The following is a 24,356-nucleotide window of genomic DNA, read 5'->3' as shown; positions in this document are numbered from 1 at the left end:
AAGTCTGATAGGATTAGATGTATGCTTGTTTCAGGTGTGTGATTCAGACACTACTGATGCCTGTGTGATCAGCAGGACTGTCAGGCAACTGATATTGTTTAAAAGGAAATAAATATGTCAGCCTCCCTATACTTCTCACTTTAGGTTGCTTTTAAACAGAAGGCTCCATTAATACATTTCCCTGCATATTGTACAACCACTTTGATGCTCAGTAAGATGTCATTCACAGCCACAAGTAGAAGAAGTGAATCGTATATAGTAAATAAATAGATAGAAGAAGACACTGTATATAAAAGGGCACTATGGCAAAACAATTTAACATTTAAAATATGTGCAAACATATACAAATAAGAAGTACATTTTGTCCAGATTAAAAAGAGCCATGAATTACTTTTCTCCTATGTCGCTGTCACTTACAGTAAGTAGTAGAAATCTCCCCTTTGAAGAGATGGACTAGTCCAAAACCTGTCACTTCTGTCAGATTTCTACTACCTACTATAAGTGACAGCAACATAGGAGAAAAGTAATTTATGGCTCATTTCACTCTGGAAAAAACGTACTTCCTATTTGTCTGTTTGCACATATTAAAAAATTTACAATTTTTCACCATAGTTCCCCTTTAAATACATGAACAGCAGTTGTTCTTTGCAGGGTACTGTGGAGCAAAGAAATGTGTTAAGACATTGCACTGAGCTCATATGAAAATGTGATAATTGTGGTCGGATAAGTGAAGGAGTGAGAGAACGCAGTCCCAGCGCATTAGCAGGGGAATATGACAGAACTGGAAGAGACAGACAGATACAGGTGGGAGGAATGTGGGAGAGAAAAATATGAACAAATAAGAAAGAGAGAAGGGCGGCGTGATGGGTGGGCGACAGTTACCATTCAAACGTGGAAGAGTTTGGCGCTGATGAACAGAGGCAAACACAAGGTGCAGAGGATTCAAACAGGAAGAAACATAAGAATGGAAGAAAATTATGTAAAAAGGATACTTAAAGAGAGACTGAAGTCTCTCAAAAATTAGGTTTTTCTTGCAAAATCCTCTTTTATATCATTGCCCTAATGCCGCATCCCTGAGGCTAAACACTAACTAAATCACCCACATTGCGGGGATCACTTCCGTGAAGAGGCAGAGCTTTGGGCTGTAGCTCTGGCTCTACACGCGTCCAACTGCGCGGATCGCCGCCTTTGCCAGCCCCTCTCAGTCTTTTTTCACTGAGAGGGGTGGGGAGAGACGGAGATACGCGCGGATTGCTCAGCGTGACCAAGCATCTAGTGAGACGTGAAAAGGCCGTCACAAGCTCCGTTCGGTGCCCAGCACCCCATTTCCACCTCACCGCCATCGCCACAACCACTGATGGATGTATTTATGGTTTGATGTCTGCTGTACCACCTGGAGTGATGTCCTTACAATAAACAAAGATGGAAGGTGCTGTAGCTCTGCTTCCATGCACGTCAATCCACGCGTATCTCCGCCTCTCCCCACCCCTCTCAGTGAAAAAAGACTGAGAGGGGCTGGCAAAGGCGGTGATCCGTGCAGATGGACGCGTGTAGAGCCAGAGCTACAGCCCAAAGCTGCATTTCCCTGCATATTGTATAGGTAGAAAAAAACAACGTTTTGTAAAAAATAATACCTTTTAATGGCTAACTAATAGAGTTAAATGATGCAAGCTTTCTGGGATCTAGTCCCCTTCTTCAGGCATATTTTCAGATGTTAGGTGAAGTAAAACACTGCAGATAAATGGTAAACACGAAGATGACAGTTGTGCTGGTTACTGTTTATCCGTTAGGTGTCAGGTGATCAGCAGGCTGGAGCCAGTGAGTTAGTGCAACCATACATGAAATCCAGGGGTTTCTGAAGATCATGAAGCCAAATCAATCATGTTACATAAGGTGTCATGAATCCTGTTCCACAATTTAAACCTTCTGTTAATGTCTTGAACATTTTCATAAATTTGTACTCAGAAAGTTTTCTTGATTGATCATTTTTGAAGTTACCCTTAAGAACAAGTACTTTTAGATCTTGCATGCTGTGTCCTGGTTCACAGAAGTGTTGGCCCACTGGTGTGTCCATTTTACCTTCATTGATTTTAAAGCGGTGATGGTTCATTCTTGTGCGCAGTTTTTGTCCTGTTTCTCCTATATAGATTCCTCTTGAGGGGCATTTCATGCAGCGTATCATGTATACAACATTGGATGTCTTAAGGGTAACTTCAAAAATGATCAATCAAGAAAACTTTCTGAGTACAAATTTATGAAAATGTTCAAGACATTAACAGAAGGTTTAAATTGTGGAACAGGATTCATGACACCTTATGTAACATGATTGATTTGGCTTCATGATCTTCAGAAACCCCTGGATTTCATGTATGGTTGCACTAACTCACTGGCTCCAGCCTGCTGATCACCTGACACCTAACGGATAAACAGTAACCAGCACAACTGTCATCTTCGTGTTTACCATTTATCTGCAGTGTTTTACTTCACCTAACATCTGAAAATATGCCTGAAGAAGGGGACTAGATCCCAGAAAGCTTGCATCATTTAACTCTATTAGTTAGCCATTAAAAGGTATTATTTTTTACAAAACGTTGTTTTTTTCTACCTATATAATTTGTTTGGCTAACACGGTACAGAAACTTTTTTGCTACTACCTGCATATTGTACAACTACTTTGATGCAAGCTCCATGATTTAGTTAGTGTGCAGCCGCGGGGATGCAGCGTTTCAGTTAGGGCAATGATATTAAAGAGGATTTTACAAGAAAAACCTGAATTTTGAGAGACTTCAGAATTTGCAGAAACTATGAGCATGGTTACCGTACATATTACACGAGAAACACAGCAGACAGGTAGAGGAGGCAATAAAGGCCATGAATATACTACAGTCACCATGTGCCTTCAATTATGTTACAGAGGAATTCTGATAAAATGTGGACATTTAGCCGGAAAATAGAAATATTCAGATAGGCCAAGGAATGCAGACTACCTATTGACTGGCTTTAGTCCTTCTCTGGCATTCCGCTTGTGGAGGGGGCAACCCAGCAAGGCAAACCTCATTCTCAGAATGGCCTTGGATATGAGCCTTCAAAAATGTAGGCTGTGTGTTAAATGTGTTAAGGATCCACATGTTGTAAGCTTACTGTAGCCTCATACAGACAATGGGGGGGTGAAATGAGTATGAGGCCTGTTCTGAAGCACAATGTAACAAAAAATCTACTAAATCGGTTTGCAAAGATTTGTAAAAAAAGAAAAAGAAAAATATGATGATTAAAATGGGCAGAAATTCAATTTCAGCAGATGAAAGTCTATGAAAGTGCAAACAAGCCCACACTAGTGATTATTGTAATCTGCTAATTACGATTATGGGAAATTTCACAAAAAATTTGGCAATTACAGCTATTAGTAATTATGATTTGGACATTCAACTGATTTTTGTGTAATTTTTCATAATTTTGTGGTATTTTCATGTAATTGTGTGCTGAATTTAGTGGTTAATAGCAAAGCCATCCCATACATGCTATCATCACCAAAAATGCTAGGGAACAAGACAAAAAATAATAATTTTTCAAAAAGACCTTGTAGTTTTTGAGAAAATTGATTTTAAAATGCAAAGGAAAAAACTGTTTTTTTAAACTCAAAAAATTAGTTTAAAAAACATGTTTTCTTTGCATTTTTAAAAAAATCGATTTTCTCAAAAACTATAAGGTCTTTTTTCAAAGTTCTTTTTTTGACTTGTATCCACTATTCTCCTTAACATACATACATACATACATGGCTTTGCTATTAATCGCTAAAATTGGCACAAAATTACACAAAATTGCAAAATTACAGTTCCTGATTACGTTTACAGACAAAATAAGTTTACAAACAAAATTATTTTACCCAAAATTCCGCATTACAGTTTGACATCTTAATTGCAAATTACATAGCGAAATTACAATTTTGTGAAATTTTTGCTCATCACTAGCCATCACAATGGTTCTTCATGCACACATTTATGAAATATTGGAGATGTTTGCAACGTATGAAATCCAGGCAAGCCTAAATAAATTCAAGCAAAGTTTGAAATGCTGTGTATTGTGTACTTGGCTGCATATTCTACAGAATGCCTTAAAGCGAACCAGGGAAAGTACATAATAAGAAAGGGTGAATACATTTCTGTAGATCTGATTTGAAAAGACCCAGAATGTAGAAATGTAGCCTTCAATAGATTGCAGCGAGGTAGCTGCTCTGCTACGCACAAAACCCTGACCTAGAATTAGGTCGTCTACAAATGATTTAGAACCGGGTTCCCAACGAACATGTAATGCGCTCTGGGAGAGAGGTGGCCCGCTTCTGTCCGCGCTCCGTGCTCGAGGCGAGCGGGTCTACACGCTGGGTCCCCCCAGCCGGGGGGGGGGGGGGCGGCTATCCCGGGCCGACCTGGGCTCCTCGACACTGCAGTATCGTCACATTTAGGAGAGATTTTGACTTAGAGGCGTTCAGCCATAATCCCACAGATGGTAGCTTCGCCCCATTGGCTCCTCATCCATTGGCTTCTCAGAAATGCTGTGTATTGCGTGCTTTGGCTACACATTGTACAGAATGCCTAAAAGCGTATCAAGGAAAGTACATCATCAGAAAGGGTGAATCGGTGATCAGTTTTATTCCTTAGTTACTGTGGTACCATTTGTGGCATTGAAGTCCTGAGTTTTCGGTGATCTGATTTGAAAAGACCCAGAATGTGGAAATGTAACCATCAGGCTTACAAAATGGCAAGCAAAAATGAGTAAATGTATGCCATAAAATACCAGTATACATAAACAATACACTTAGTCAAAGATCAACACTTCTAAATGGGGCATCTGTCTCGCCAGTCACCACCTCTGGGTGGTCGAGATGAGCAGAAGGTTGCTAATTACTAAATAACAGAACAAAATGAATCCCTATTTGAAACAACAACCTAACCTTGCCTGCTGTTGAGATAAACAACCCAGCGCGTTATTGTTTAAAATAAAGTATATCCTCCTAAATGAACAACCTTTTCAAGGTGCTGTTTTCAAGATATGTTGCCTAAATAATACTTTATTATGGTTATTCCCAATCATCAGGTCATTCATTTCCAACTTTGCCTAAATGAGTCTTTCTATAAAATGCCTAAGCAAAGTACATAATATATTTAAATGAAATTTCATACTTTGCCTGAAATGATTCATGCATTCTATATCCTGCCTCAATTTCATGCTTTGCCTGTAACATACTGTATGTACAGACAGTCCCCTACTTACAAGCGACTGTAGTTATGTTTCATACAAACAAAATTGTCTTCATATACAAAATGTACTGAACTGTTGTGAAGTTACACATTTTTGATGTTACATGTTACAGTACTATATAAACTGTTTTTAATAGTTGAAAACAAATTAAAAGCACATTGAAAAGAATTAAAAACATTGTTTATACTTTATGTCCAAATTGAGCTGTCTGGAAGTAAATCAATTAATCACATTTCAATCGACTTAGCGGTTAATAGCAAAGCCCCCATACATGCTATCACCATTAAATTGTTATGTATGTTAAAGAAACACTGAAGCAAAAAAAATATATGATATACCGTTAATGATTTGTATGTGTAGTACAGCTAAGAAATAAAGCATTAGGAGCAGACGCATGAGTCTAATATTGTTCCCAGTACAGGAAGCGTTAAAGTGAACTTCCGGACTAAAAATTTACTCAGCAGCACTGAAAAGGCTTTGTGTTTCTTTAACAGTTTCACAGCATCAGAACTTTGTTTCTCTTATAAAAGCCTCATTTTTAGCTGCACAGAAGAAAACTGCCCGGGCTTTTTCCCCTGATGCTGTGCAAAGCATGATGAGATTTCCGATTTTGTTGTTCTCGTTCTGCTGTTTTGGTGCAATTTTTTTTTTTTTACATTTTGAATTTGACATTTGAAGCCTAGCGTGTGCAGCTGGGAGGGGTGATCAGCACACAGAATAGTTGGAACTGTCTCTCCTGCTCCTTGTCACCTCCTTTCAACCAAAAAGATGGCTGCCCCCATGACAAAGATGGCAGCCCCCATGAATCACAAACATTTGCCTGTTCTTTTAAAACAGGGTGGGTAAGAGATTATATTACCTATCTATTCTAATTAACATTACTAATGTAACTTGATGACAGTATGTTTGTTTAGGCTGAAGTTCCCCTTTAAGAAACTCCAGTTGTTATCTATGCAAAAGAGCCATTGAGCTCCATGGCTTTCAAAGTCGCAGAGAGCTCTATCTTCCGAAGCTTGTTATCTCAACTGTTAGTCATTGTATTTTATTTTTCTCTGGAGGACAGGTCAAAAGTTCATTAGCCTGCTCTGTAAAATCATTTAGAATGCTGAGTATTCTGTAGACTGGAAATATTAGAGAATGATGCAATGTTATAAAAAAACACTATATAACTGAAAATAAGAATATGAGAATATTTTCTTTGCTGCTAATGTTGTAGTAATTATCCCTACTACACAACCAATTCATTATATCATAATTTTTTTTTTTACTTCAATGTCTCTTTAAGAAGAATAGTGGGAACAAGGAAGAAAATAAATAAAAAGGCCTTGTAGTTTTTGAGAAAATCTATTTTCAAAATGCAAAAAAAAAAAAAATGGTTACGTGAAAATTATGCAAAATGATAGTTCCTGATTACATTTACAAAGGAAATAATTACAATTTTTCCCAAAATTTTCCATTACGATTTCAAATAGTAATTACGAATTATGATGCGAGATTGCAAAATTCACGTTCATCACTACCAAACACCACATTTCATCACCTTTCAGCACCATTCAGCAATGAACCTGCGGAGAAGGTCAGGGGAAGTTCAGTTATTTGTACTTCACGGATTGTTTCCCACGACTCAGATACTTCCTCCTTTCAGCTTTGGAAAGAGAAAGTACGGACTTACATTAAAAGCGCCATGAAGTGCAAGAAAGTAAACGCCCCTGATCCTGTCTACAGGTACATTGCTGAGTTACTTTGAAAAATATATATATAAAATAATTACTGGAACAATCAAATCAGATACATACTACTAAAATGTCCATGTTTTGTTGTTATAAGAAGCAGGTTTTAAATACGGTAAGTTTTATTTGTTGGGTAACAGCTGAGTGTTTAGGGATTCTGCTGCTAGATCTTTCATTGCAACGCAAGATTACAACATTAAAAGATCAAAGTCAATCAAGATCACCTTCTTATTTGAATAGTGTTTGAATGCGGCCGATTTAGGAGACGGTACGCCAACAACTCCAGCGATGCAGATGCAAATTTTTGCTCAGAGTGAGGGGAAGAAATAAACCTTCCTGACCTCCTCCAACAGCAGTCAGATGAATTCCCTGCTAATTATAGCTGGATATGCCACGTCTACTAAGAGAGGCCTCCAATCCCCATTTATATTCAGATATATTTTTATTATCGGCCGTCACCATCTCCTTCACAGAGAATTCCAAAGTCTGACCACCTTTACTGAAAACAATTTCTTTTTTGCTGGCAATGAAATGAAAGTAAGTTTTCCTGCTTGTTGCCCTTTGTACACTATCCATCATTAAAATATAAGTGCATGTTCAAAAAAGATTTTCTGTCCACAGTAGGCTACATCAACTTCCGTGCTGTTGAAAAGAACCAATTCCTTGAACTTCCCAAACTCCCCTGAGTACGAATAGGAGCTTCTCTGGTGTTTGCTAACATAGTTTTTGAATCTCATACTGGAAAACCTGCTACTTCCTCTCATCCCCCATTATACTTGCACCCCTAGAAATACCTCTACCCCCTTACTAAATATTCCAGATTTCTAGTACAATCTATGACATACCCCTTGCACTGTCACAACTTTCTATTGTCTTACAAACTGCATATTAAATGTCCAGTGCCCCGCATACTGGATCCCAAACTGATGCCTAACTTTACAGTAATTGCCAAAGTGTGACCTAAATATCCAACACCCCATGGTGTGTTCTAATCGTCTAGTAACCTCCAAAATGTGATCTACCTTTCTCATGCCCCTTAGTATGTCTTAGCTTTCCAGGGTCCTCACAGAAGTATAAATAACTCCTTTATCTAGTGCCCCTGCCCCATATAGTGTCCCAGCTTTTCAGTTCCCTACATTGTTTATCCTGCTTGCCCCAGATTTCCAGTTGCTTTTCGGTGTATGCCAGATTTCCAGTTCCTGTCATTCTGGTATGGGTATTAGCATAATACTGATTAAGTTCAGTTCTTACTTTTATTAAAGGAAAGTTTATTCTTAGAGGAGAATGTTCAGAATGGTTTTGGACAGAGGTTAGTAGGGACTGTTATTGTTAGGTGACAGTAAGGAATACTATAGGTAGGCATTGGTAAGGAGGGTTAGCAGATAGGGTGGAGGAAGTTTCGTCTTATCAGTAAGAATATGAAAGTTTGGTATAGGTGCCAAAAAGATTACGTTTAAGACTAAGAGAAGACAATAAATAAGAGTGGAAGGCCATATGCAATACATTTTTTCACCTGAGTTATCTCCTAGTAGATAATTTTCATCTTCTCTCTAAACTAAATTTTCAGCATTTTACAATTGAAAATGTACCCAAAAGTTGGTGAAAAAAGTACTATCAAATTTATTTTGAGTATTTTCTTGCTTGCTGGTGACTTAGACATTTTATGACAAATTGTAAAAATATCACCTAGGAGAAAACTCAGAAGAAAAAGGGAATTGCATATGGGCCAAAGGGTGATATGGATTGGATGCCAAAAACAAGGTTCAATGTGTACCTGTAGGGAAAAAGAAATGCCCCATTTAGAAGTCGCTGGATAATCCAGAGGATTCCCTGGTGTACGTATATGTACGCCACCGGTGACTTGGGCGCAGGGCGAGCTTCATAACGGCTCACCATGCTGCCATTAGAATTCCCGGCGGCGTAAAATGCTATTCCCCCTCTGAGTTGAGAGAGAAGTAAATTGGGGTCCGACAGTTGCCGTAACCCCGAATTAACCTTGTGCATGGTGCGCACTATACAATTAGTGCTGTAGCGGCACACAGCTCAGGCTCTCAGTATTTATCACCGAGTGTCAAAACCACTTGCTTCTGTCCCCTGCCCCCAGGGCCGGCGCTACCATAGAGGCAAAGGGGGCAATTGCCCCAGGGCCCCAGAACTTGTAGGGGCCCCCAGTAGCTACAAGAGGGAAAAAAATTACAAATCGACCTTATCGTTTTTGAGAAAACGGATTTTAAAGTTTCAAAGGAAAAAAAATACACATTTAAAAACCCGCCGACTTTAATGGTTAATAGCAAATCCACCTTAAATGCTAGAAACCCTAAATTTGCAGGGTATGTTAAGGAGATCATTGGAAATAAGAGGGAAAAACAGATTTTCAAAAAGACCTTATAGTTTTTGAGAAAATCGAGTTTAAATTTCGAAGGTAAAAAGTATACTTTTAAATGCGGTAAATGGCACTTTTAGTAGCAAACCCAACGGTAGTGTAATTTTACATGCATCAAAAGAAAGAGCAATACATTTCCTGACGGGGTTTCCAGGGGGCCCATACACAGCCGCAGCACTTTGGCCAGGGATCGCTATACAGCCGCAATATGGCTGTATGAAGATCCCTGGCATTTTGTCCTATTTTCCCAATTTTTTTTTGTTTAAAGTGCGGGAATTTAAAAAAAAAAATTATGTGGGGTCCCCTCTCCTGAAACTTTTTAACCCCTTGTCCCCCATGCAGGCTGGGGTAGCCAGAATGTGGAGCTCCAACGATTGGGGCTTCACACCCTGACTATACCAGCTGCAAAAAAGGTCCCTTAATGCCGATTTTTGTTCCGGGGTATCTGTTGGGGGGGGCAGGTTTATTTTGCTCTGGGGCCCCATTGTTGCTTAAACCGGCCCTGCCTGTCCCAGTCCACCTCGCCACCCCAGCCCTGGAACAAGGGCTTGTGGAAGAGTGTGCATGGCTTCACTTCTACCTGTGAACGAGGCCGGTGCTGCTTTTTACGCCGAGCCCAAGTGTCTCCGTGCTTCTGTTTCCATCATTATCAGGAATTTATGCAAAAGGACACAGTTCCCTATTAACAGCTTTCAATCTGTTATCTACCCAATTTTGAATAGTTAAACTTATTTGCTAAGTTAAATGGAGCACATATGCATGACACTTCTAGTGGGACTCTACGAGAGCTAGGACCTCTAAAACAAGAATACATTGATGGGGTCATTATACAGAGAGGAGCTAGATGCTTGGCAGAGGGAGGAGGCTGCACAGTGCACATCACTATGCTCAGAGACTTATGTGAAATGGGGCCCTAGGCAAATAACATCTTTCTGCCCCACCCTTGATGGCCACATGGCATTTCTGTTGTTAAGATTTGGTGGGGGCTAGCATCCACTAGACCCTAGGAAACTGCCTAAGTTGACTTGTGGATGATCCGGTTTTGACTATGCTATGGAAACATCAGTGGGGAGTGCAGAGAATTGCAGGTTATTTCTGGACTAGTCATCCCTAGGGATGATCAATGAGATGCAAATTGTTCCACAATTATGCACATTTTATGCAAATGTATGCAGTTTGAAAATGGACCAATCAATTGAAACCCAGGTCATCACTGGTCCTGCTGTGAGATTTTTTTTCTTCATTTCTGTTCTATAGGATATTAAAGTGGACCTGAATTCTTGCACAGGACAGAAGGAAAAGATAGAGAAATGCACCCTGTATAGATTTAGAGAGTTTAGGCTGTCTAATTCCCTCTCATCTGTGACTATTCACAAGTTGTAATTGGATCCCTCAGCTGTGTCAGCTGGCTGCGTTGGCAGAACAGCTAATTCGTAAACACAGGATGTGAACAATATGTCTGCTTCCATGAAAGCAGGAAGTAGACACACTGCAGATTGATTGCAGGATTTGTGGCAGCTATAAGACAGAAATGTTTTCTTAGGGCTCGTTCACACTGGGGGCGTTTTTGCCCTTTTTTCAAACGCGGGCGATTTTCAAAATCGTCCTACAAATGCTTGTGCAATGATTCTCTATGAGAGAGTTCACATCTGAACGGTTTGTTTCCGATCCGCTCAGAGAAGCTCTGCCTGTACCATTTTTGAGGCGATTCCGCCTTAATGGAAGGTATAGGAAAAATGCAAAGCGATCACAAAATCGCTTTGAGCAGCGATTGCATTCGTGTTTTTTTAGAATAAATACATTGTATTTATTCTTTTTTGGGTCAAAGAATTCACTTCCTGACTTCAGGGAGTAATTACAAAGCCGCTTGGGAAAAACGCTTAGAAAACCGCTTAGCACAAAAACGAATCGCCCACCCAAGCGCCGGGAATTGAAAAAAAAAGCGTCAAAAAACACCCACCGCTAACGGCCACGCACACAGAATGCAATGTGCACAAGGCCTTAATGATGTTGTGTATCTTTTAGAGCACAGAGTAAGTTGAGTTCAGGTCCGCTTTAAAGGGGAACTGAAGTAAGAGGTATACGGAGGCTGCCATATTTATTTCCTTTTAATCAATACCAGTTGCCTGGCAGCCCTGCTGATCTATTTCTCTGCAGTAGTATCTGAATAACACCAGAAACAAGCATGCAGCTAGTCTTGGCAGATCTGACTTTAAAGTCTGAAACACCTGATCTGCTGCATGCTTGTTCAGGGGCTATGGCTAATAGTATTAGAGGCAGAGAATCAGCAGGGCTGCCAGGCAACTGGTATTGCTTAAAAGGAAATAAACATGGCAGCCTCCATATACCTCTCTCTTCAGTTCCTCAGTTCTTCAGTTGTGTATCAACTCCACCATCTTTCTTTATCAAGTTGCTATTCTATGTACTTCCTTGTATCCCCAACAATTGATACATTAGCAGTATAGTGTGCTCTCTCCATCTATGCTTCTCCTCTGTTAGTTCAATTAAACCATTGAGTAAATAGCATACAGTAGATTCAGCTCTAATGGATACTAGTGACATGGGAGGTTTATTCTCATCGTTGCGTAGGCTGCAGCTTCTTCTATTAGGCTTAAAATAGCTAGGCACATATGTTATAAGTGGCACACGATGCACTATCATTTAGATGCCTCATTACTTCTCTTAATAGGTAAATTATTTCACAGATTTATGATTATTACAGAAAAGAGACACTACCTTTATATGATCATTCCTTTGTTTTCATTTGTTGGGGTTACTCAGTAAGTCAGTGTGAATCGCAGGGGTCATGTAAAATGTATTCTGATGAATATGAGTTGATGTCACGTTAGTTGCTATTGGTTACTAAAATACATACAAAGTACACCTTAAAGAGAACCTGTAACTTAAATGTATCTGGGGGATACTTACCTCTGGAGGGGAAGCATCAGGGTCCAAATGAGGCTTCCCTGACCTCAGAAGACAGCAGGAATCCAGCGCTGGCTCCCCCGAATGCTCCCCCGACAAGATTGACAAGCTAAGATTTATTTACCTGCCGCGATCCTGCGCAGGTGCACTAGCGGCTCTTTCTTCGAGCAAGGCGGAAATAGCCGAACGCGATGGTATCCCCTCTACTACACCGGCCCAAAGGACTCAAGCCTGTGCAGTAGAGCGGATCTAATCGGGTTCGCCTATTTCCACCTTCAGGGCCGGCGCTACCATAGAGACAAAGGAGGCAATTGCCCCAGGGCCCCAGATCCTGTAGGGGGCCCCCAGTGGCTACAAGAGCAGAAAAAAATCAAAAAGACCTTATAGTTTTTGAGAAAATCGATTTTAAAGTTTCAAAGGAAAAAAAAATACACATTTAAAAACCCACCGACTTTAACGGTTAATAGCAAATCCACCTTACATGCTAGAAACCCCAAATTTGCAGGTTATGTTAAGGAGATCATTGGGAATAAGGACATACTTTTTTTTTCAAAAAGACCTTATAGTTTTTGAGAAAATCAATTTTAAAGTTTCAAAGGAAAAAAGTATACTTTTAAATGCGGCAAATGTCACTTTTCGTAGCAAACCTAACGGTAGGTAGTGTAATTTTACATGTATCAAAAGAAAGAGCAATACATTTCCTGATTGGGTTTCCAGGGAGATCGCTATACAGCTGCAATATGGCTGTATGAAGATCCCTGGCATTTTTTCCTATTCCCCCCCCCAACCCCCAATTTTTTTTTTTTTGGGGGGGGGGAATTTTTTTTTAATTCTGTGGGGTCCCCCCTCCTGAAACTTTTTAACCCCTTGTCCCCCATGCAGGCTGGGATAGCCAGAATGTGGAGCTCTGACCGATTGGGGCTTCACACCCTGACTATACCAGCTGCAAAAAGGTCCCTTAATGCCGATTTTTGTTCCGGGGTACCTGTTGGGGGGCCCCCCAGGTTTATTTTGCCCTGGGGCCCCATTGTTGCTAAAACCTGCCCTGCCCACCTAACACAAACAGAAAGCCGCTAGTGCGCCTGCACAGGATTGCGGTAGGTAAATATTTACCTCGTCGCACTTCGGGGGACCCGGGCAATTGAACAGAGGGACAGAGAAGGACGGGGGAAGCCTCATTAGGATCCAGAGGCTTCCCGCTCCTGAGGTAAATATCCCCCAGAGGTTTTTTTTTTTCCATTACAGATCCTGTTTAAAGAGGGAATGTAGTGAAAATAACATAATGAATAACATTGATTATTGTTTTACAATATTCATTTATAGATGATTTAGTCAGTGTTTGCCCATTGTCAAATCTTTTCTCTCCCTGATTTACATTCTGAAAAGTATCACTGGTGCTGACATCTTTAACCCATTCGCGTTCTGTCGTTTTCACTTGAGAAATGTTCACCTCCCATTCATTAGCCTATAACTTTATCACTACTTATCACAATGAACTGATCTATATCTTGTTTTTTCCGCCACCAATTAGGCTTTCTTTGGGGGGTACATTTTTCTAAGAGCCACTTTACTGTAAATGCATTTTAACAGGAAGAATAAGAAAAAAACGGAAAAAAATCATTATTTCTCAGTTTTCAGCCATTATAGTTTTAAAATAATACATGCCTCCATAATTAAAACTCACGTATTGTATTTTCCCATATGTCCCGGTTATTACACCGTTAAAATTATGTCCCTATCACAATATATGGTGACAATATTTTATTTGGAAATAAAGGTGCATTTTTTCCGTTTTGCATCCATCACTATTTACAAGTTTAAAATAAAAAAATATTGAAATATTTCATCTATACATTGATATTTAAAAAGTTTCGACCCTTAGGTAAATATTTACATGGTTTGTTTTTTTTATTGTAATGTTTTTTTTTTTTTTATATTAAACATCTTATTTGGGTAGTTTTGGGAGGGTGGAAGGTAAACAATAGGTTTATAATGTAAATGTGTGTTGATTTTTATTTTTTATACTTTTAGTTGTAGTATTACTTTTTGGCCACAAGATGGCGGTCATGAGTTTGTTTACATGACGTCACTCTAAGCGTAACACACGCTTAGAGCGACGCATGGGGGAGGTAATAGCCAGAAAAGGCGCAGCTTCCGAGAGAAGCTGTCGCTTTTTCAGCGGGGGAGAGGAATCAGTGATCGGGCACCATAGCCCGATTCACTGATTGCCTGCCTAACGAACCGCGGGCCGGGAGCGCGCGTGCATGATCGGCCGCGGGAGCGCGCGGTAGCGCGCATGGTTCCTGGACGTAGTTTCTACGTCCAGGAACCAAAATAGGTTAATCATGTCAGGTGATCTGTATGGAATGTTCCTTACTGAGAGTTCTATGGACAGAGGGAGATATTGCTTGCTTGGCAGTTGGAAAAAAGACGTTAACTTCTACAACGCAACAAGGTTCACAGACAGCAAACTGTCAGGACCACGGTCATGACATCACACTGTGGGAAGGGTTTCACCGCAATATCAGCCATACAGACCCCCAAGATGACCTGAGGAAAGGAAAGGAATTGAGGAAAAGTAAAGATGTCTACATGTATTTGTGTTGTGCTTTTCTCCTAGTGGTATCAAAGCACCTGAGCTGCAGCCACTAGGCATACTCAGTAGGCAGTAGTAATGTGAGGAAGTCTATCCCAAGGACTCCCTATTAAAAAGGCGTTGACTTACTGAACAGGAAGAGCCGAGATTCGAACCCAGGTCTCCAGTGTCAGAGGCAGAGCCAATAACCATTACACTACCCAACAAAAACAATCAAACTGATGGTGTTGTTAAGGATTTGTGGTTTTGTCCCCCTGTGAGTTTATTTCTTGCATGAGTGGACTTTGGGTTTTGCACAGACATAATAAGAGCACCAAGTAATTTACAAAGATACTGTGTTGTTACAGTTGTGGAAATGGGAACCTTAGGCACCTGTATTAGGATTTAGAAAGACCACTACTTGTATTGAGAACACCTGTATAGACTCCATTTTTAATTTTAATGTTACCATGATGTGTCCCTAAAATGCTGTAGCATGTAGCTAAAACAATATTGAGGTTCAAACAAGGGGTTCCTTGTGGTGATCACCATACTATCAAGCTAAACACGGAAGCAGTAAGAGGAAATGCATGGAAAAAGGGCGCCAGGAAAAATGGGCCCGGCTGGATAACGAAACGGCGCCGGTGGATAACGAAATCCTTATAACAAGAAATATCGATGTCAAGCTTGGTTAATGATAAATACAGTTTTAAAACAGGTGGGAGATAATAACGAAAAGATGTAATGTTTTTTGTTCTAATGTTAATGATATTTATCGGGCGCCCTATCGCCATATTAACGATAATTGCATTAAAGTCTATGGCAGGCATGGGCAAACTTGGCCCTCCAGCTATTTAGGAACTACAAGTCCCACAATGCATTTGCCTTAATGACTCATTACTGTGGCTGTCAGACTCCTGCAATGCATTGTGGGACTGGTAGTTCCTTAACAGCTGGAGGGCCGAGTTTGCCCATGCCTGGTCTATGGCAACGCCCTTTACGTCCACCCTCAGCCGGCGCCCTTTTTTCCTGCTCCCGAGGAAATCCTCCTTAGTGTATTTTTCAGTGACAAGGACGGGAGTGCACTGTGCAAGCATAGGATGGATGACATACTTAAGGTTTAATGATCCATGAAAAAGGACAATCCTTATAACTCATGGTACTGTGTCAATGTCCAGGTTCATGCAATGTATGTCATAAAATATGTGCCATGTCACTTGTGTGTTTTGGATGCACAGTGACCCTTCTCAAGCACTGCATTACCAGGAGAGTTTTTGTTTTGTAACGTATCATGCTTCAGAAAACACCTGTATAGATACACAGGTGCCCACTAGCCTCTATAGAGCTGAGGTGAAGAGATACAAGAGCAACACTGTTATGCTAGGTACACACAATGAGAATTTCTAGCAGATTTACTGTCAGATCAATTATTTCCAAAATGTCCGGGTTTTTTTTCTGATCGCTTTTCCATAGAAGTGAATGGAAAATCGACCAGGCGGATCGCTCAAAAGCAGTCTTATCACCCGAACGACAGTCTATACACACGCCCGATTTGGCGTGCAGACGACTGAATGACGGGACGTTCAAACGACCCGTCATTCGCAAAAGTCCGACATGTGTATGGGCCTTTAGGCCTTGATTCACAAACCGGCACTATGCCGGTTAGTGTGCCTTATCACTTAGTGCGCACAAAGTACAGCGCTAACCTTATTTGAGGTTAGTGTGCCTTATCTGAGTTAGTGTGCCTTATCTGAGGTTAGCGTGCCTTATCTGAGGTTAGTCGCTAACCTCAGATAAGGCACGCTAACCTCAGATAAGGCACACTAACCGTTAGTGTGCCTTATCTGAACCTAGTGCCCCTTAAGTAGCTTTGTGCACACTAAGAGATGCACAAAGGTACATTGTACACTGCACCGCGCACAGCGTAATGCATCGATCTTTGCGCACGGTGCGATGATCACGTCGCTCCCGCTATACGGTATATCATGCGACCATAAGGTCGCATAGGATGCGACGATAACCTTCAGGTCGCATCATGTACAGTATAGCGGGTGCGATGTTATCGTGCAATGCGCGATGTAGCTTTGTGCATCTTTTAGTGTGCACAAAGCTACTTAAGGGGCACTAAATTCAGATAAGGCACACTAACCTCAGATAAGGCACACTAAGGGCTTGATTTACTATGCGGTGCTAACCTACTTAGCACGTCTAAAGTATTTAGGCGCGCTAACCAGGGTGCTAAGTAGGTTAGCACCGTTTTTTCAATCAGATTGCGTGCTAAGTACCGCGCGCAAAGTTTTGCGCGCGCAAAGTCCCACAGGCTTTAGTGGGCACAACTTTGCGCGCTGTACTTTGCGCACGATCACTACTTCTCACATTTAAACTGAGTTTAGACGTGCTAAGGGCCAGTGCTAAAGTTAGCACCGTTTTGTAAATCGAGCCCTAACTCAGATAAGGCACACTAACCTCAGATAAGGCACACTAACTTCCGATAAGGCACACTAATCTCAGATAAGGCCTACTAACTCAGATAAGGCACACTAACTCAGATAAGGCACACTAACCTCAGATAAGGCACACTAACTCAGATAAGGCACACTAAGCAGCTTAGTGCCGGTTAGTGAATCAAGTCCCTAGTAAACAAACTTTCCGCTGAGCTCCCCTGCCAGTACTAAAGAGGTTGCTATCTGTGAAACATTTCACAATGTAAATCAGGTTGAGGAAGGATTTTACAATGGGCAAACACTGACTAAATAATTTATAAATGAATACTGTACAAAAAAAAATTATGCAATTTCAATTACAGTTCCTATTTAAGAACCCATTGACATGTATGTATTTGTTAGAAGTACTTCATAATAGTTACAATTGCTTTTTAAAGATTCCTCCTCAATTGTTTTTATTTACTATAAATATTAAATCCGATTTGTTGATAAATGATGTGTTATTATTTTAATCTAAAAACTTTCTGTAATGAATTGACTTTTTAAAGGACACCTGAAGTAAGAGGGATATGGAGGCTGCCATATTTATTTCCTTTTAAACAATACCAGTTTCCTGGCAGCCCTGCTGATCTATTTGGCTGCAGAAGTGTCTGAATAACACCAGAAACAATCAGAAGCAACTGATCTTGCTCTTGCATGCTTGTTCAGGGATCTATGGCTAAATGTATTAAAGCAGAAAGTAGTAATAGAAGTAGTAGAGGCAGAGAATCAGCAGGATGCCAGGCAACAGGTATTGCTTAAAAGGAAATAAATATGGCATTCTCCATATCCATTTCACTTCAGGTGTCCTTTAACTGGTTATGGACCGACGCAGTATGAATCTACGTCCAGCAGGTGGTGCTGCCACACTGACTGGATATAGATTTAATGTCCCTAATGAATGACGCGTCCCCGCCGATACCACCGATCTCGACGCTCTGAACCCGCTGCAATTTGCTTGCTCTGTTGTCTTCAAGATGGCAGAGCTCTGTAAGCAGGTCAGGACTCAGGAGCCACTTTCATTGGCTCCTGACCATGTGATCACGGAGAGCCAATCACACTGGCTCCCGTTGATAGGCAGCATCAGGAGCCAATGAAATCGGCTCCTTTCCGGCTGTCAGCACTCTGCCGTAATAGAGACGGCAGAGAGAGGAGCCTGTGGTGATGGGGCAGCATTGTGACCGTCGAGAACGGCGGGTATGTGCGCGGATTCGTCTGCGTTTTACCATACCAGCAGTCTCTGACCCTTAAGGAGGCAGAGACTGCTGGTACAGAAGTGGTTAAGGACATCCCTGAGGTACATGTACCATATGTTCAGTCACTAGGATCTAAATAACAGGACTAGCTGAACAAAACTACAATGTATTCAGGATCAGGGCCGGATTTAGGCCAAGGCCGACTAGGCCATGGCCTTGGGCACCAAAGAAGCAAGGGCACCAAAGCAGCAGGCAAAACTGGGGCAGCATTTGCAAGCTTGCAAATGCTGTCTGCAATGCAGGGAGATCAGGCGAGCGCCTGACCACAGTACTCTGCTGCCAGCCACCTGTGCAGTGGCCACCATGCTCTCTGTGCACATTGGAGTTGCGGCGGACAGTTGCGGGCTTGGGCAGTATTGGAGAGAAAGGGGTAGACTAAGCTCCTGCACTGGAGACGAGTGGCGAAGTGAGTGACACTGATGGCTGCTGCGGTGTGAAGGCGAGCTGGCTACCTATACTGAAAGGGGGGAGTGGGAAAAGGGGGGATTAAGGGAGTCATCTGGCTACCTATACTGGAGGGGAGCTCACGCTACCTATACTACAGGGAAAAGGGAGGGGGGGTCACCACACTACCTATACTAGAGAGGGGGGGGTCAACAGGCTACCTATACTAGAGGGAAAGGGGGAGGGGTCATCTCACTACCTATACTGAAGGGGGACGGCTGGTGACAGTGGCCTTGGGCGGTAAAGAGAACAAATCCGGCCCTGTTCAGGATGTAGGATAGTTTCCATTTAAGTTATCAAAATTGATTTGCAGCTACTTACCCAGAGATCAGATTTAATTTCATCTAAAGAAAAAACAAGTCTCCTTTATTTTTGTATAAACTCTGGAGTGCCAACTACAATGACTTAAAAAATATTTGTTAATATTCCTTCATCTGAGACAATGATAGTGTCATTTTTACATGATTCAATAAATTGATATCTGACTTACCGGTATCTCTAAGAGAAATAATTAAAAATAACAATAATAAAATATTTTTGCTTGCAAATGATATCAGTTTTAAAGCCTGCTATCAGGAAGAAGCTTGTAATTGAGATAAATAGGTCTAAGTCAATAATCACGTTTGTGTGTGTGTTTTTTCCCCTTATATAGCTTCCTCGCTGTAATTATTTCTCTTCTGGATTTACAGCAATCATACTTTCTCCATCAATCTGAGAGCCATAAAAGTCTACAAGAAAGGGCATTTCAGGACCCTCAAGTACAAAAGAGGTTAATGAAATACATCACCAAGGCATATGCCGACCATGAAAAGCCCTTCTGTATTGATCTTCCCCTACTCAGATAATTGCATAGGCACCGGTCCAAAACAGCGCTGTTAGGAACCTTTCTTGGGTTCATCAAACCATAAAGCAATTTGCTAGTCCCTTCTTGCATTTGTATGTTCTAACCATTAACTGATCAGATACGACAACACTTTTGTCCAAATGCACCGGCAAGCTGCAGGAGTCAGATATGAGTGTTATTACTGGCTTGTCATATAAGGGGGACTGAGTAGTGGCATCATGAGACATTGAGGTTTGTAGTGAGTATCAAGTAATTACACACTACTACTACAGATGGTTAAAAAGAAAGGCACTGTTAAAAAGAGGCTACCAATCGCCCAAAGGACCCAGTTTAAACTCCTAACATTATCATACAAAACACTACATAGGCCATCCCCGCCATACATTTCCTTAGTAATCTCCAAATATCATCCATCCAGAACCATACTATCATGAGTAAATATCTGCACAGATCAGGATGTTTTTCAGCTTTAGAGTAAAAACCTGTACTAATCAGCCAACTCATACATGCAATGTGAGTTCTTTAAAACATTTCTTTCTGCACTGAACATGAGCAGAAAGTAATCTCTACTTGCATTCATTGTACAGCCCTATTGGGATTTGCAAGGTGTAGTGGTACTTCAAAATATTATATAAAAATTTTTTTTATTTTGATGCACGTTTTTATGGCAAAATTAGTCTGTCAACCTAATGAATTATTTACTTACATAAACCTGATCTTATCATGCTCACCCATAATAAATTAATGCCATGACGTTTTTGGCTTTTTATGCAGCACAAAGTCAGACTTTTGATTTCAGTTGTAAGCTAAGGTAGCTGTAGCCTGAGCCTTAACCCTTGTTTTGATGCACGTCATGTGACCATTATTACTAATGAGTAGGGATGGTCGGAAATGCTAATTTCCGATTCCGCGGTAAATCCGCATTCCGCCATTGCCAATTACCGATTCCGCTTTCCGGTACCAATTTCCGCATTCCAATGCGGAATTTCCGCCGGAAATCGCGGAAATTCCGCCTGACCATAATAACATCGATTTTCTCAAAAACTATAAGGTCTTTTTGAAAACTTTGTTTGCATCTTGTTCAGAAGATTTTGTTTAATAAACCCTGAAAATTTGGTGTTTCTAGGACTTACGGGGGCTTTGCTATTAACCACTAAAGTCGGCGGATTTTTACTGTAATATAAATGCAGAAAATAGGCAGATGCAGATTTTCTGCATTTTACTTTACAGTAAAAATCCGCCGACTTTAGTGGTTAATAGCAAAGCCCCCGTAAGTCCTAGAAACACCAAATTTTTAGGGTTTATTAAACTGAATCTTGTGAACAAGATGCAAAAATAGTTTTCAAAAAGACCTTATAGTTTTTGAGAAAATATATGTTAAAGTCGGGCAGAATTTCCGAGATTTCCGGCAGAAATTTCTGCGATTTCCGGCGGAAATCCGCCTAACACACTTGCATTACCGATTTCCGCATTCCGATGCGGAAATGCAAATTCCGATCGGAATTTTGGAAATTGCATTTCCGCGGAATCCGAATGAGCATCCCTACTAATGAGATAAACTTACACCACTGATCCTCCAAAGGCAGAAGAAAGAGGGTATTATTCAGCTCCAACCCTCAGATTAATAGAAAACCTTTTCAACAAGTATGAAAGTGCAGAGGGGGGAAAAAACATATTAAAATGCATCTGACACTGAAGCAAAAACAATCAAAAAAAACAACAACTTATGCTATAATGCATTGTATGTGTCGTATGAGTAATTCATAGAATTTTAGAAGGGATTAGATTGTGAGCCCCTTTGAAGGACAGTTAAGTAACAAGAAAATATAATCTGTACAGTGCTGCAGAAGATGACGGCGCTATATAACTACTACATAATAATAATTTTCAGTTATATAGCTTTTTTATAACATTGCATCATTCTCTAATATTTGCAGTTTACAAATGACACTCTGTATTGTAAACTAAGAAACAAAGCAGAGCTAATGTTTATTTGACCCTTCCTGCAGTAAAACCTTAAACAATCAGGAAACAGTGAGAGACAGGTTGAGATAAGTGCTTCAGAAAACAGCGCTGTAGTTGACCAAGCTTGGTCGAGAGCTCAGAGAATCTCTTTTGCATAGATAACAACTGAAGTTTCTTAAGTCTTCCTGTACTGGAAACAATATGAGACTCATACACCATATATGACCAATATGAGACTCAACACCTGATTTTTTTTCCCAGGGTAATAAAGGGGAGGTGGTTGATCTGGAAAAATGATCGGGACCAGAGGCTCCATACCTGGAATCAGTGGTGATTGGTGAGGCATGACATCGGGGGAAGGGGTAGGGCCAGCAGCAGCTCATGCATTGTAGCTCCACCCCTTTGCACAAGAGGCTCCTTAGAATTATTGTCCGTAGTGACAAAGACGAGACCAGACGCCAAATGGTGAAGTATCGTAGGATAAAATTAGTTCAATATTACAAGAGTAGTTATACTCCCAGAGGTGGATTTCAGAATCTGCAACCACCGCATATCGCCTATGGGGAAAACACCGTCCCCACTCATTACCCCAGGTCCGGCCAGAACCGGGTGGTCACTCTTCTGGGGCCCTTACTAGTTGGGGTGGCACCTCACTAGCGGGAAGGACACCTCCAAAGGAGGTGTAGTGGGAAGCGAAGAAGGGTGGAGGCGCCCAAAAATAAATATCTCTGAGCATTCGTTTTAAAGATGTAAATAAATACATGTGGTATCTTGGTGCTCCAGATAAACAGGGGCATAGCAATAGGGGTGCAGAGGTTGTGACCGCATCAGGGCCCCAAGGGGCTCACCCTCTACCACCGTATTAGCTCTTTATTGGTCCTGTGCTGAAAACATTCACTTCTATTGATGCTTGGAATAGTGGTAATCATTAACACACTGTTTCCTACCCCCCTCTTGCATCTCCACCACTGTGGGTGGCCTTGATTGTTTTTTGGTGTGCCATATCAATTGTTAGGTATAGAGTGCTTGGGGCCCCAACGTAAAACTTGGGGGCCCACGGCTTCTTAGCTACACCACTGCAGATAAACCAACCTAAAAAACAAGGGTTTAGATCAGGTAATGTTTACTCTAGCCAGTGGCGTAGCTAAGGAGCTGTGGGCCCCGGTGCAAGTATGACAATGGGGCCCCCCCAAGCACTCTATACATAACAATTGATACGGCGCACCAAAACCTGCCAATGGCAACTACAGTGTCAGAGGAGCAAGAAAAGCATGGGAAACAGTTTCTTAAGGATTACCAGTATTCAAAGTATTTATGGAAGTTATTATTATAGGGACAGGACCAATAGAGAGCTAATACTGTAGTTGAGGGAGGGCCCTTCGGGGCCCCTCTGGCCCAAGGGCCCCGATGCGGTCGCTACCTCTGCAACCCATATTGCTACCTCTGCAACCCCTGACTCTAGCACAGTTAAAAAAAGACAACGCGTTTATTGGGTCTCTGCCTGCTTCTTCAGGTCAATAAAGTGCCTCAGGGAATTCAGTTTGTAGTCAGAAACATCTGATCTGCATATGCTTGTTCAAGGTCTAAGGCTATAATTATTAGAGGCAGAGGATCAGCAGGCAATGTTCATTGTTCAAAAGGAGATAAATCTGTCAGCCTCCATATTCCCCTTATTTCAGGTTCCCTTTAAAGAGCAAAATAAAATGATTTTGGTGTTTGCTGGAATCTGATAATTCTAGCATATCTCCATGGCTCACACCCCATGCAAAAGTGTGATTATACTGTTCACAGGCAAACGCAACTTCCTGACAATGCAAAATAAAGGGTCACTATTATTCTAACAGGAGTTTTGTAAATCAGACTGTTCGATGAAATCACAAGATAAATGTGCCCAAGCTGGGAAAGTATCATCCAGCATTTAATATATCAGATAAAATCGTTAATTCTCTAACATTGACCACTTTATTGATTGAGCATTGCTGGAAACAAGTGGTTCTTATCTGAAGTCAGAGTAACAGCCGGGGGTGAGGGGAAGTCAGGGCCTGCGTGATTATGGTATCTATTGCTGCATATATGATTACGCTAGCATTGGCAGCATTTTTGCTCGATATTCAATACATTTTATGTTGAGATCTGATCAAGTATGGTGCGGTGCAATGTGGCAGACCAGGCAAATCATCAATATCGTTTTCCTAATTTAGGACAAATCTAATAAGGCATGCCAAGAATAACACACTCCTTATGATCCATAATAACCAATCAAAAGTCAACATTTACTGGTCTGATTAGTAAAAACTAAAATCTGCTATTGCAAAAAATATAATAATAAATAAATAAAATGCATGAATATACAGTACATGTGTAAAATATACATTTGTTCCAGAGTGAAATGTACTATAAATATATTTTTCCCTATGTTGCTGTCACTTACAGTAGGTTGTAAAAATCAGACAGGTTTTAGACTAGTTCATCTCCTCATGGGGGATTTTCAGAGT

General features: G+C 41.0%; 1 protein-coding gene across 18 annotated transcripts in view; it reads right to left on the bottom strand.

Annotated features, from left to right (window-relative positions):
- Window positions 1–24,356, bottom strand: part of MYT1L (myelin transcription factor 1 like) — a 703,503-nt gene that overhangs the window by 602,290 nt on the left and 76,857 nt on the right. For 2 of the 18 annotated variants that reach the window (XM_068280354.1, XM_068280359.1), the window contains exon 1: window positions 1,635–1,792. The exons of the other annotated variants lie outside the window; for them this stretch is intronic. The gene's annotated coding sequence lies outside the window, so the exon portion shown is untranslated. Of the gene's footprint in view, window positions 1–1,634; window positions 1,793–24,356 lie in introns of those variants that run through there. 18 annotated transcript variants of the gene reach the window in all.

The sequence above is a fragment of the Hyperolius riggenbachi genome, chromosome 4 (genome assembly GCF_040937935.1).
Source record: "Hyperolius riggenbachi isolate aHypRig1 chromosome 4, aHypRig1.pri, whole genome shotgun sequence".
Taxonomy (NCBI): Eukaryota; Metazoa; Chordata; class Amphibia; order Anura; family Hyperoliidae; genus Hyperolius; species Hyperolius riggenbachi.
Note: the sequence above shows the minus strand (reverse complement) of the source record. Positions and strands in the feature narration are given on the sequence as shown.